Here is an 11,669-nt window from a genome sequence, read left to right as displayed (position 1 = left end):
TCTAGATTTTATTGTTTTCCTCTAAAGTTTTTTGGACTTTTCTGAATTAATAAAATTGCAGAACCTCTGGGTCTTTGTGGGGTTTGATTTTACCATATGTTACAGGAGGTCTAGAATAGCCCTTCCTCTCAGCATTGCATAGCCTACTATTAAATGGGACCCTTTTAGGGTCCCCATTGATTATTCAATCAGTAAAAAGTGAGATCTGGATAGTTGGAGCTCAAACATTTTCCCATCCTCTGTGTGTTCTGGGAATATTTTAATTTACAGCTTCAGAAAAATGGTTCTTCATTCAGCTTCATGAAATTTTATTTTACTCTTGTAGACCATAATAGTCAATACAGACCCAAGGTTACCCTTTTGTAGATGTGGTGGTAGTAGTAGTAGTAGTAGTAGTAGTGGATGTCCGTTGTAAGACCACCACCTCCATAATCTCGGATCTTATTTACCTTAACTCAGTGAGACTACTAGGTTTTGCTTGGGATTCCCCTCCCCACACTATAGTCTTGCACTACCAATAGTACACTATCTAAAAACAATTGGTGCTTATATTTTTTTTCAGTTTTATAATTGCTTGCAGTGAGAACATAGTATATGCCCAGTTATATCATCATTTCCAGAAGCAGAAAATTATTGCTTTCTCTTTACTCTCTTCTTCCCAAGAACCAATACATCACTGTTCTGTTCTATCCAGTTTTCAGCATTTCTGCATTTATGGGAAACTGTATCTGAGTGTAGATTTCCCTTAATCTTTTCTCTATATACTTTTGTTCTTTTCTTCTTGTTATCTACAAAGACTTGTAGTAGAAGATAAAGAATTAGTTCTCAAAATCGTTTCTTTTTTTATTTACAGATGATTTGAAATTTGTTATATTTTCTATTTTCTAGTTACATGAACATTTGAGATTCACGTGGTTTATTTATGCTTGTTGAGTTTTGAAAATGTTTTAGGATGCATAGGTAAGACATAAATGGCTCTCATACCATATCTTCCTGGAAATTGGGGCTAGAGCTTTAAAAATAAGGTGTTTTGGGGGGGTCATAGAAGACAAATGATGAATCCTAAAAAACTAGAATGATTGTTAATTGGATCTGCAGTGTATTTGATCCACAGAGCAAAAAGCCCAAAATTACATGGGAATACTTGCATCTGGCCGTTAGGCCTTTGTGGGTCTAGGTAAAACTTATTAAAAAATTCCAACTATGTAGAGATAAAAGGGTAGAGGAACTTGCACACCAAATAAAGCCAGCCAACAAAATCAATAACCAAAACACAAATTCTCTCCCAACACCACACAAATAATTCCTAAGACAGATCAAGAAAGGCTGTATGTTTTAAGATGATCAGAGTCATAAATGGAGAGAAAAATTACATTAAAAACTTAGAACTACAAAACAAAAACAGGAAAAATGTAACTAAATGCAAAAAAAATCTAATTCAAAATTTTGGAGATAAATAATATATTCACAGAAATCTAAATAGGACACGGTTTAAAACTACTAGCTAAAGACTGTCAGAAGGATATATGTAAATAACTAAGGGATCAATGAAGAAATTAAAAGAGAAATTTAAAAATTTCTTCAGATAAATTAAAATGCAAATACAACTTATAAGATATGGCAAAAGCAATATTAAAATGAAAGTTTATAGCAATAAATGCCTACATCGATAAAGAAGGGAAATCTCAAATAAACAACCTAATGTTTGCAACTCATAGAACTAGGAAAATAAAAACAAACTAATTATGAAACTAGTAGAAGGAAAGATATAATAAAGAACAGAGCAAAAAGAGTTTGAGGTTGCTGTGAGCTGTGACAGCATAGCACTCTATTGAGTGCAACATAGTGAGCCTCAGTCTCAAAAAAAAAAAAAAATTCTCCAAAAAATTGGAGAGAAAGAAATACTTCCAAATTCTTGATATTAGCAGTACCCTGATTCTAAAACCAGACCAAAACACACAGAGAAAGAAAACTACAGGTCATTATCTCTGACAGACATAGATACAAAAATACTCAACAAAATACTAGCAAGCTGAATTCAACAGCACATTAAAAGGTTATTCACCAGGGGTGGTGGGTTGGAACCTGGCCCCGGCCAAACTGCAACAACAAAAAATAGCCGGGTGGTGTGGCAGACACTTGTAGTCCCATCTACTGGGGAGCCTGAGGCAAGAGAATTGCCTAAGCCCAGGAGTTGGAGGTTGCTATGAGCTGCAATGCCACGACATTCTACCCAGGGCGACAAAGATACTGTCTCAAAAAAAAAAAAGGTATTCATCGTGATCAAGTGAGATTCAATAAATGTGATGCATCATATTAACAGAATGAAAGGCAAAATCCATACAATCATTTCAATAGATACAGAAAGAATATTTGACAAAAGTCAACATCACTTCATGACGAAAGCTCTCAACAAATTAGAAATAAAGGGTGTATAACCAAACACATACACAGAAAGGCCATATATGACAAACAACACAACTAATATCATAATCAATGGGGATAAGTTAAAACTTTTCCCCAAAGATCTGGAATAAGACAAGAATGCCCATTTTTGCCACTAAAAATGCCCACTTTTACCACATCATACCAAAAGTCCTCGTCAGAACAATTAGACAAGAGAAAGAAATAAAAGACAACCAAATTGGGAAGAAGTTAAATTATCCCCATTGCTGATGACATCATCTTATACTATATAAAAAACCCTAAAGATTTCATCACAAACCATTAGAACTATTAAACGAATTCTGTAAAATTACAGGATACAAAATCAAGATGAGTAGTATTTTTCTACATACTAAAAATGGTCTTAAAAACTCAAGAAAATAATCCCATTTATAATGCTACAAAAAAAATTCTTAGGAATAAATTTAACCAAAGAGATGAAAGACGTTTACACTGAAACCATAAAACATTAATGAAAGATATTAAAGAAAACACAAGTAAATGAAAAAATATTCATGAATTAGAAGAATTAACATTATTGAAATACCTATACTGCCAAAATTATCTACATATTCAATGCAATCTTTATAAAATACCAACGACATTTTTTACAGAAATAGATAAAATAATCCTAAAATTTATATGGGACCACAAAAGATCCCTAATAGCCAAAAGAATTTTGATCCTTTGGCGACATGATATTCGAAAAAATGCTCAAAGCTATATTAACCAGAAAAACACAGTACTGACAGAAAAACAGACACATGGGCCAATGTAACACCAGAGAGAGACCAGAAATAAATCCATGCATTTACATGCAATTGATTTTTGACTATGTCCCAAGAATACCAATGAGGAAAGAATAGTACCTTCATTAAATGGTGCTAGAGAAATGGGATATCCATGTACAAAATGAAATTAGATCCTTATCTCTCACCATATGCATGCTAAAATCAACCCAAAATATATTAAATACTTAAATCTAAGACCTGAGCTATGAAACTACTAGAAGGAAACATAAATGAACATTGGTCTAGGCAGGGTGTTTTGGGGATATGATCTCAACAGTACAGTCAACAAAAGCAAATATAGACAAATGGGCTTACATCAAACTAAAAGTCTCCTGCACAGCAAAGAAAACAGTCAACAGAGTAAAGAAACAACCTACATAATGGGAAAAATATTCACAAACTATTTATCTGATAAGGGGTTAATATACAAAATCTATAAGGAATTCGAACAACTCAATAGCAAGAAAATAACCCATTTAATATGGTCAGCAAAAAGACCTGAACAGGTATTTCTCAAGAAGACATACAAGTGGCCAACAGGTATATGAAAAAACATTCAAGCTCACTAATCATGAGGGAACTATAAGTCAAAACCACAAGACATATTTCCTCAAATCTGTTAGAATGGCTATTATCAAAAAGACAAAAGATGAAAATGTTAGGAAGAATACGGAGAAAAGGGAGGCCTAGAACCCTTTTGGTAGGAATGTAAATTAGTACAGCCATTATAGGAAACAGAATGGAAGTTCCTCAAAAGATTAAAAATAGAACTACCATATGATCTTTCCATTCTACCACTGGATGTATACCCAAGGAAAATGAAATCAGTATGTTGAAGAGATATATGCACTGTCATGTTTATTGCAACAATATTAACAAGAAAAAATATATAGAGTCAACCTGAGTTTCCATCAACAAATGAATGGATTAAAAAAAATGTGTTATAGATACACAATGGGATACTATTCATCCATGGGAAAAAAAGAAATCCTGTTGTTTGCGACAACATAGAACATGAACTTGGAGGACATTAAGTCAAGCAAATTAAGCCAGGCACAGAAAGACACATACCATTTACTTTCACTCTTATGTGAAATCTAAAAGAATTGATGACACAGAAGTTGAGAGTAGAATAGCAGTTACCAGAGGTTGAGGTGGTTCCAGGGGTTGGGAGGTGGGAAAGACATTAGTCAAAGAATATACTTGCATATTTACAGTTAGTCAGGAGGAATAAGATCAAGAAATCTATATTGTACAGCATGGTGACTTTAGATAATGATAATAAGTTGTATTCTTCAAAAAATGCAGATAGAGTATGTGTTAAGTATTCTCACCACAAAAATAATAATGGTGAGGTAAAACATTTGTTAGTTAGCTGTATTTAACCATTCTACAATGCATATATGCTTCAAATCATTATGTTGCACAGAATAAACACACACAATTTCAAATGTCAAAATAAATAAATACAAACGTAAAATAGACACATATGGTCAAACTAAGGTTTATTTAGATTGCGACAAAAAGGGAAATTATACCCAGCAAGAGCCTTGGGAGATTCTTAGTAAAGGGAGTTGAAGGTATGTCTGGGCATAGGCTGGATTATTCTAAAGGGTATCAGGGAAGTGGAGAAGACTTCTGAATGGGAGACCATTATTGAGAAACAGGAGCTAGTAAATGAGTATTTGGGTATGCCAGTAATTTCTTTGTATGGAGAAAGAGAAAGGTGGGAGAAACAAAGTAGTAGTAAGCTATCATTAGTAAGAAAATAATAATAACTTAGAAGAAACTACCGTCACCCATTATTACAGCTACAGTATGACCTGGTATAGAAATACTTTCCTTGCCATGTGGTAATGGAAATATCATTTACAGTCTGTTACCAGCATGGCTGATTTCACTGTCTCTGAGAATTAATGAGTTAAAGTATAGTTTAAAAGCCTTCACTTAGAATTTAGCTCAAAAAGTCATATATATTACCCTGTTTCCCCAAAAATAAGACAGTGTCTTATTTTAAGGTGTGCTCCCAAAGATGCGCTAGGTCTTATTTTCAGGGGACGTCTTATCTTTCCTGGAAGTAGGTCTTATTTCCAGAGGATGTCTTATTTTTGGGGAAATGGGGTAGCATAGTTCCTGATCTTACAGGTGTCAGGTTTATTAATTATACACCTTGGTACAAGTGAAGAGTATATATTTACAAGGAAAAGATAAAGATGCTAGCTCAGAGTCTACAAAGAAATGACTGAGAAGCAATATTTGAAGGAATTTGAGCTTTTCCCAGAAGATTTTCCAGAATTAAATAAAACATTGTTCCTTAGATCAAAGTCCACTCTGATACTGAATAGTTGTAAATTATAAAATCATAATAAAACCATAGACATCCATATCAAGCTGAAAAGGGGATGCTTCGTGTAACATTAAAAAGTGCAAAGTTCCTTGCTGTTGCTCAAAGCAGAATAGAAATATGTAATATCTTTAGATTTATTAGAACAAATTGCACAAATAGGTATGTGAAAAATTAAGGTAATCACTAATATAACAGAAATGCTATAGCTCCCAATTCTACAGAGAAAAATTAAGTGAATATTTTCAGAATTATCATTCCAAGACAAAATAAGTAAAGGGAAAAATAAAAGTAAAGAAAACAAATTATAAACAATAAGATTGAGTTAATATGGCAGAAAAAATTGAAAAGTATTAGTGACTAAAATATACATTAATTTGCAGGTCAGAAGACAGATAATTTAAATGGACATTTAAAAAATATAACTCAACAATCCTTTTTCTAAAACCACACAGTCAAGGTAAAATCACGTGGATATTAAGTTACATTAGGAAAGGATTAAGCAAAACAAAGCTGTATTAATAGCAGAAAAATTAGAATTAAAGGTAAAAATCAGTAGGGATAATGGAAGAATTCACTAGGGAGTTTTACTTAATTATCAAAAATTTAGACTCACTTATGAATTTATAATTCAAACATATAAAGTAAAAATTGAAATAATTAGAAGGGTAATTAGCAAACCTACAATTGAATGGAGGTTTATACTCTTCTTACAATATTCTGTCAGAAACCATTCTATGAGGATGATGAAAAATAGTAAATATACTAAATTTAAATATTAAGATTAACAAATTTAACCTCACAGATATTTCAATAGAGCTTTGTATCTAATAATTAAAAAATATCCATTATATTTAGGCATTCATAAAATATTTATGAAAATTAACAACAAATGAGGCCTGACAAATTCCAAGGAAAAATATAGAACATATTCTAGAACATATTCTCCAACCACAATTTAAGTTCACTTAACAATAAAAATAACATCTTACTAAAACAAACAAAAATTTCAAAACTTTAAAATGCACTCAGGAAGGCTACTTAGTTCAAGATAAACAGCAAACTAAACTTAAATCACTCCCTACCCATCCACTTCACTTATTCCAATGTGTGCAATTAGTAAACCTGACAGCTGTAAGATCAGGAACTCTGCTATGTTTTATGTTACAACATAAGTTGTAGAAATCAAAGGGTGTGTTGAAACATTGAGAAATAAGTGTTCCTTTCTCTCCATATCCACGCCAATTGCGTACTTGTTAATTTTTAGAATCAAAGGATTTTTGAAAGAACAAAAATTACTTTTGAGAAATGTGGTAAAAATTTTAAAAGTTCTTTATTTTCGTAAATATTAAAATAACTTTTTTTATTTTTACCAAAAGATGAATTAATACCTTTTGCAACAATTGGAATGGAAATGGAGCTCATTCTGCTAAGTCAAGTATCTCAAGAATGGACAAACACCACATGTACTCACTATTAAATTGGAACTAACTGAGAGGGAAGAAAAACTCAGTGGAAAGTAATGAAGGAGGGGAGATGAGGGAAGGGGATAAAACTCCTAATGGGTACTACCAACATTAACTGAGGGATGGGCACACCTATAGACAGAACTCAAGCATTCCAGAAACAATCCATGTAGCCTAAAACTTGTACCACCTTAATATTTTGAAAATTAAAAAAAGATATGTTTCTTTTTAATATGGTTGCAACATTATGATGAATGAGTGCTTTAATTCACATATTGTGGTATCTTTTAATATTAACTATTGCAATAATAGCTTATAATAGTGATGTTTCTGGGTTGTTTTCATCTCCTTCCACTTAAATAACCATGTTTGCTCCTTATAGCATTTTCCTCAGAATACTGTAATTTTCCAAACTCTTGGTCAATTAACTTTTAGAAATAGTAAACCATTGTTTTCATTAATCATTCTTGTGACCATTGTCTTGGTTGTGTTGCCAAACATCCTTTTTTTTTTTTTTTTTTTTGAGACAGTCTTACTAGGTCACCCTCGGTAGAGTGTCGTGGTGTCACTGCTCACAGCAACCTCAAACTCTTGGGTTTAAGCCATTCTCTTGCCTAAGCCTCCCAAGTAGCTGGGACTACAGGCACCCACCACAATGCCCAGCTTTTCTTTTGTTGTAGTTATCATTGTTGTTTGGCAGGCCCAGACCAGGTTTGAACCCGCCAACCCCAGTGTATGTGGCTGGAGCCCTAGCCACTGAGCTATAGATGCCAAGTCCCAAACATTCTTTTATAAAAAAAAGATCTTGCTTCATTTTCTATGTTGAAATTTTAGAAAATTTTGCTGGAATTTTCCCTGATTTTAAAAATAAGTTAGCATTAATGTTAAGTGCATGAGTCAAGTAAACAGAAATCAAAGCTTCCTCTTTGTTACTGAAAAAACTATTGGAGAACATGGCTAAAATGTGGGTCAATGATAGGCTTCTTAAAGGTAGCACTCCAGAATTACCCAGACTTTCCTAATCCATGTCACTGAGAAGAATGAACAAAATGAGCCTGTCACTTGACAAAGAAACAAAGTAGAACGCATTCTACAGATAAAGGAGAGTGGGAGGGGGATTACCTGATCCTTTAAGGGTTTCTGTCTATGAGCAGGAATGAAGAAATGATGGGAGAGTCAGGAGTGCTATCTGTAGAAGCTTTTTAGGTTAGAATGCACATCAAAAAAAAATGGACACGGAAAAGGAAATAGCTCACTTTTTCATTTCCTTTGGTAATCAGTAAGTATGAAGTTATGAATAAGTCCCCATTCTGAAAGTGTCTTATTGTTTCATGTCAAATAAAAGGAAATAAGGGGTTCAAACACTTTCTTAAGAACTCAAGTACTAGGTCCTGGGGCTTGCTTAGAGTTTGAGAGGGCAAAGTTGGGCATGATGTGGGGAGGAGCTGTGTGGCATAAAGTGAAACATCTTACTGAACAATCAAAACAGTTGAAAACCTAATAGCTCAGCAAGAAGTTAAGAGCAAAACATAAAGAGAAAATTTTACAATAGACACACTACAGAGAATGAACCATTTGCACAGCTTCATCTTAAATGGAGAACATTTAAGATACAAAGTCAGTTAGAACAATGTGGAAGACAAAATTGCCTAACAAGTCTGGAATTCTAGTTATAGTCATTTTAGGAGCTTTGGAAAATTAGTTTCTTCTCAAAATAATTTCTCAAGGAAATTATTCCTTTCTCAGTTTTTTCACTTGTTCAGTGAGGACTTCATCCTAGATGGACTTCCAGTTAGAATCCATTTACATACTATAGTCCATTTATAATTAGACAAATGAATTAGTCCCTTCACCAAGATCACAGTGAAAACTAAAGACAAAGTCTGAATAACTTACCAGAAAGATATTGAAATATGCTTGCATGAGGGATTCTATCAAGAGAGATTATGTTATTGGATGCTTTCCATAGCTATGTATTTCTCAGGATTAATTATTTGCCAGAAAACATTATTTACCTGGCTCTGGGACAAGGTTTTAAGGAAGATATAAATGTGATCACATATATTGCTAGATCTCAATGAGAAGGAATATACTTCTTGAAAAGAGTATCAGAATTTCCAAGGGGTCTTTGTAATTTGCTAAATTATGTTCAATATTATAACTTACATATTTTAATTTAATTTTATATATTTAAAACAAAAATAAACCCTATAGTTTTCATAATATAAAGTTCTATTAGTTTATATTTAACAAAATTTTGATTGGTAGAATAAATATCAGCTCTCAAATAGGAGTGTTCATTCCTGGGATGGAAGCACAAGGAAAATTTGGGGAGGAGCAGACTAGGATTAAAACAAAAGAAAAGGTCAAAATGTATATGTCTTAGTTTATATTTATCTGAAAGTAAAACCTGAGATAATATGCAGTAAGTTTACTTTAGAATAATCCCAAGGGAGTGAGGGAGTAGGAAGAGAGAAAAAGAAGGTAGAAAAGTCAACATTAAGATATGTATGCAATTGGAGCTCTATTCTGTTGGGACCTCCAGCTCAGCTTATGAAATCCTCTTAAAATATGGGAGGCTGGAACATTTATTCATGGCCTATCATTGCCATTGGTTGAATACTTTCCCTTGGGCAATAACTCCCTTTACTTTTAGTATAGGCTACCAAGATGCCTCTGAGGACCTACAATATACACTTACAGTAGGTTCCCGTGAACATGAGGTGAAGGTGGGCTCATTTGGAACTGACCATCACAGCTGCCCTACCTAGCAGAAGAATTTACTATAATAGGTATTCCTGATAGCTATTTAGACCTTTTCTTATTAAGTAAAATGACTTATTACAGACTCAAATTAGCTATATAAATGCCTTGATTCTATCCAGGGACAAATATCCAAATATATTTTCTTTGACCACAACTAAGCTTTAGTTCACTTTCCTAGTTGACCTTCCCAATTTCAATTAGCAATAATTGCACTTCAGATAAACCTCATTGGCTACGATACTGCCACTGCACAAAGCTGACCTTCTCAATTTCAAGTCCATCTTTTTTACTCTCCCAACAATGTGAAATATTCATTGTAATACTTCTAAGATCCCTCTTTTCCATTTTAAATATGCCTTCACTCATTTAACACTTACATGGCTCCTATTATACACCAGGAGATTTGAGGCTTTATGCCAGGCATAGTGCTAAGAATTTCTCCCAAATAATGATAATGAATCTTTCAAAAATCCTATGAAATACTGTTGTTATTTCCATAATACAGATAAGAAAATGTAAGCACACATAAGTAAAGAAACTGGTCCAAGGTCATGTGTCTACTAAATGAGCCAGCTGTATACACTAAGCACAGAGCATAGTCCCCATGCTCAGGTTACTGTGGGGAGAACAGCTGTGAAATTTCACACAGTTGCTTACAATACTTCAGCATTTTTGTTCATATGCTCTCTGTCATGTGACTTTATTGACCCTCAGACTAGAAAGAAGCCTGGTATATTTCTCTAACCCATTAGTTGGGTTTGGCCGTGTGAACTGCTTTGGCAAAGGAATATTCGCAAACATGACATGTGCAAACACCTCAAATTGCTTGTACAATTCAAGTAATGCTTTTACACTTTTTTCTATGACATGCCCAGGTGATTGCCATCATGTTTTTGTTTTTTTGTTTGTTTGTTTATTAAATCCTTTGTACATAGATCATAAATACCTTTATGCCATTATGGGATTCAATGTGTTGATTATTCATATAAATTGGAGTGCTTACATCCTACTAAACAACATAGCCTTCACCTCTTTTACCAATTACAGGATTAAGACATTTGTGTTCTATACCTGTTAGATACAAGTTGTACTTGCAATATGCTCCATAGGTGTGTTCCCCCAACCAACCCTCCCTCTATTGCCCCTATTCCCTTCCCTTCCCTTCTTCCTCCCCTTCCCTCCTTCATCCTAGGCTATAGTTGTGTTTCATTTATCACATGCTTGTGTGAGTGATTATAAATTTCTTTCACAGTAGTACTGAGTACATTGGATATTTTTTTTTCCATTCCTGAGATACTTTACTAAGAAGAATATTTTCCAGCTTCATCCATGTAAACATAAAAGAGGTAAAGTCTTCATTTTTTTAATGCTGCATAGTATTCCATGGTATACATATAACACAACAGCAATGTCTCAGGTTACAAAATTAACACAAATCTGTAGCCTTTATATATACCAACAATAGTCAAGGAGAAAAAACAATCAAGGACTCTAGTCCCTTTAAAGTAGTGCCAAAGAAGGTGAAACATCTGGGAGTGTATCTAACTAAGGACATGAAAGATCTCTATAAAGAGAACTATGAAACCCTGAGAAAAGAAATAGCTGAAGATGTCAACAAATGGAAAAATACACCATGCTCATGGCTGGGAAGAATCAACATTGTTGAAATGTCTATACTACCTAAAGCAATCTACAGATGTAATACGATCTCTATTAAAGCACCTCTGTCATACTTTAAAGAACTGGAAAAATTAGTACTTCATTTTATATGGAAACAGAAAAAACCTTGAATAGCCAAGACATTACTCAGAGATAAAAACAAATCGGGAAGAATCACACTTCCAGACTTCAGACTAT

At 33.6% G+C, this 11,669-nt stretch overlaps 1 pseudogene; it reads right to left on the bottom strand.

Moving 5' to 3' along the window:
- Window positions 1-10,000: 10,000 nt before the first annotated feature.
- Window positions 10,001-10,070, bottom strand: LOC128594978 (uncharacterized; annotated as a pseudogene).
- Window positions 10,071-11,669: the final 1,599 nt, after the last annotated feature.

The sequence above is a fragment of the Nycticebus coucang genome, chromosome 9 (genome assembly GCF_027406575.1).
Source record: "Nycticebus coucang isolate mNycCou1 chromosome 9, mNycCou1.pri, whole genome shotgun sequence".
In the NCBI taxonomy this organism is placed as follows: Eukaryota; Metazoa; Chordata; class Mammalia; order Primates; family Lorisidae; genus Nycticebus; species Nycticebus coucang.
This window is presented reverse-complemented; position numbering and strand designations above follow the sequence as displayed.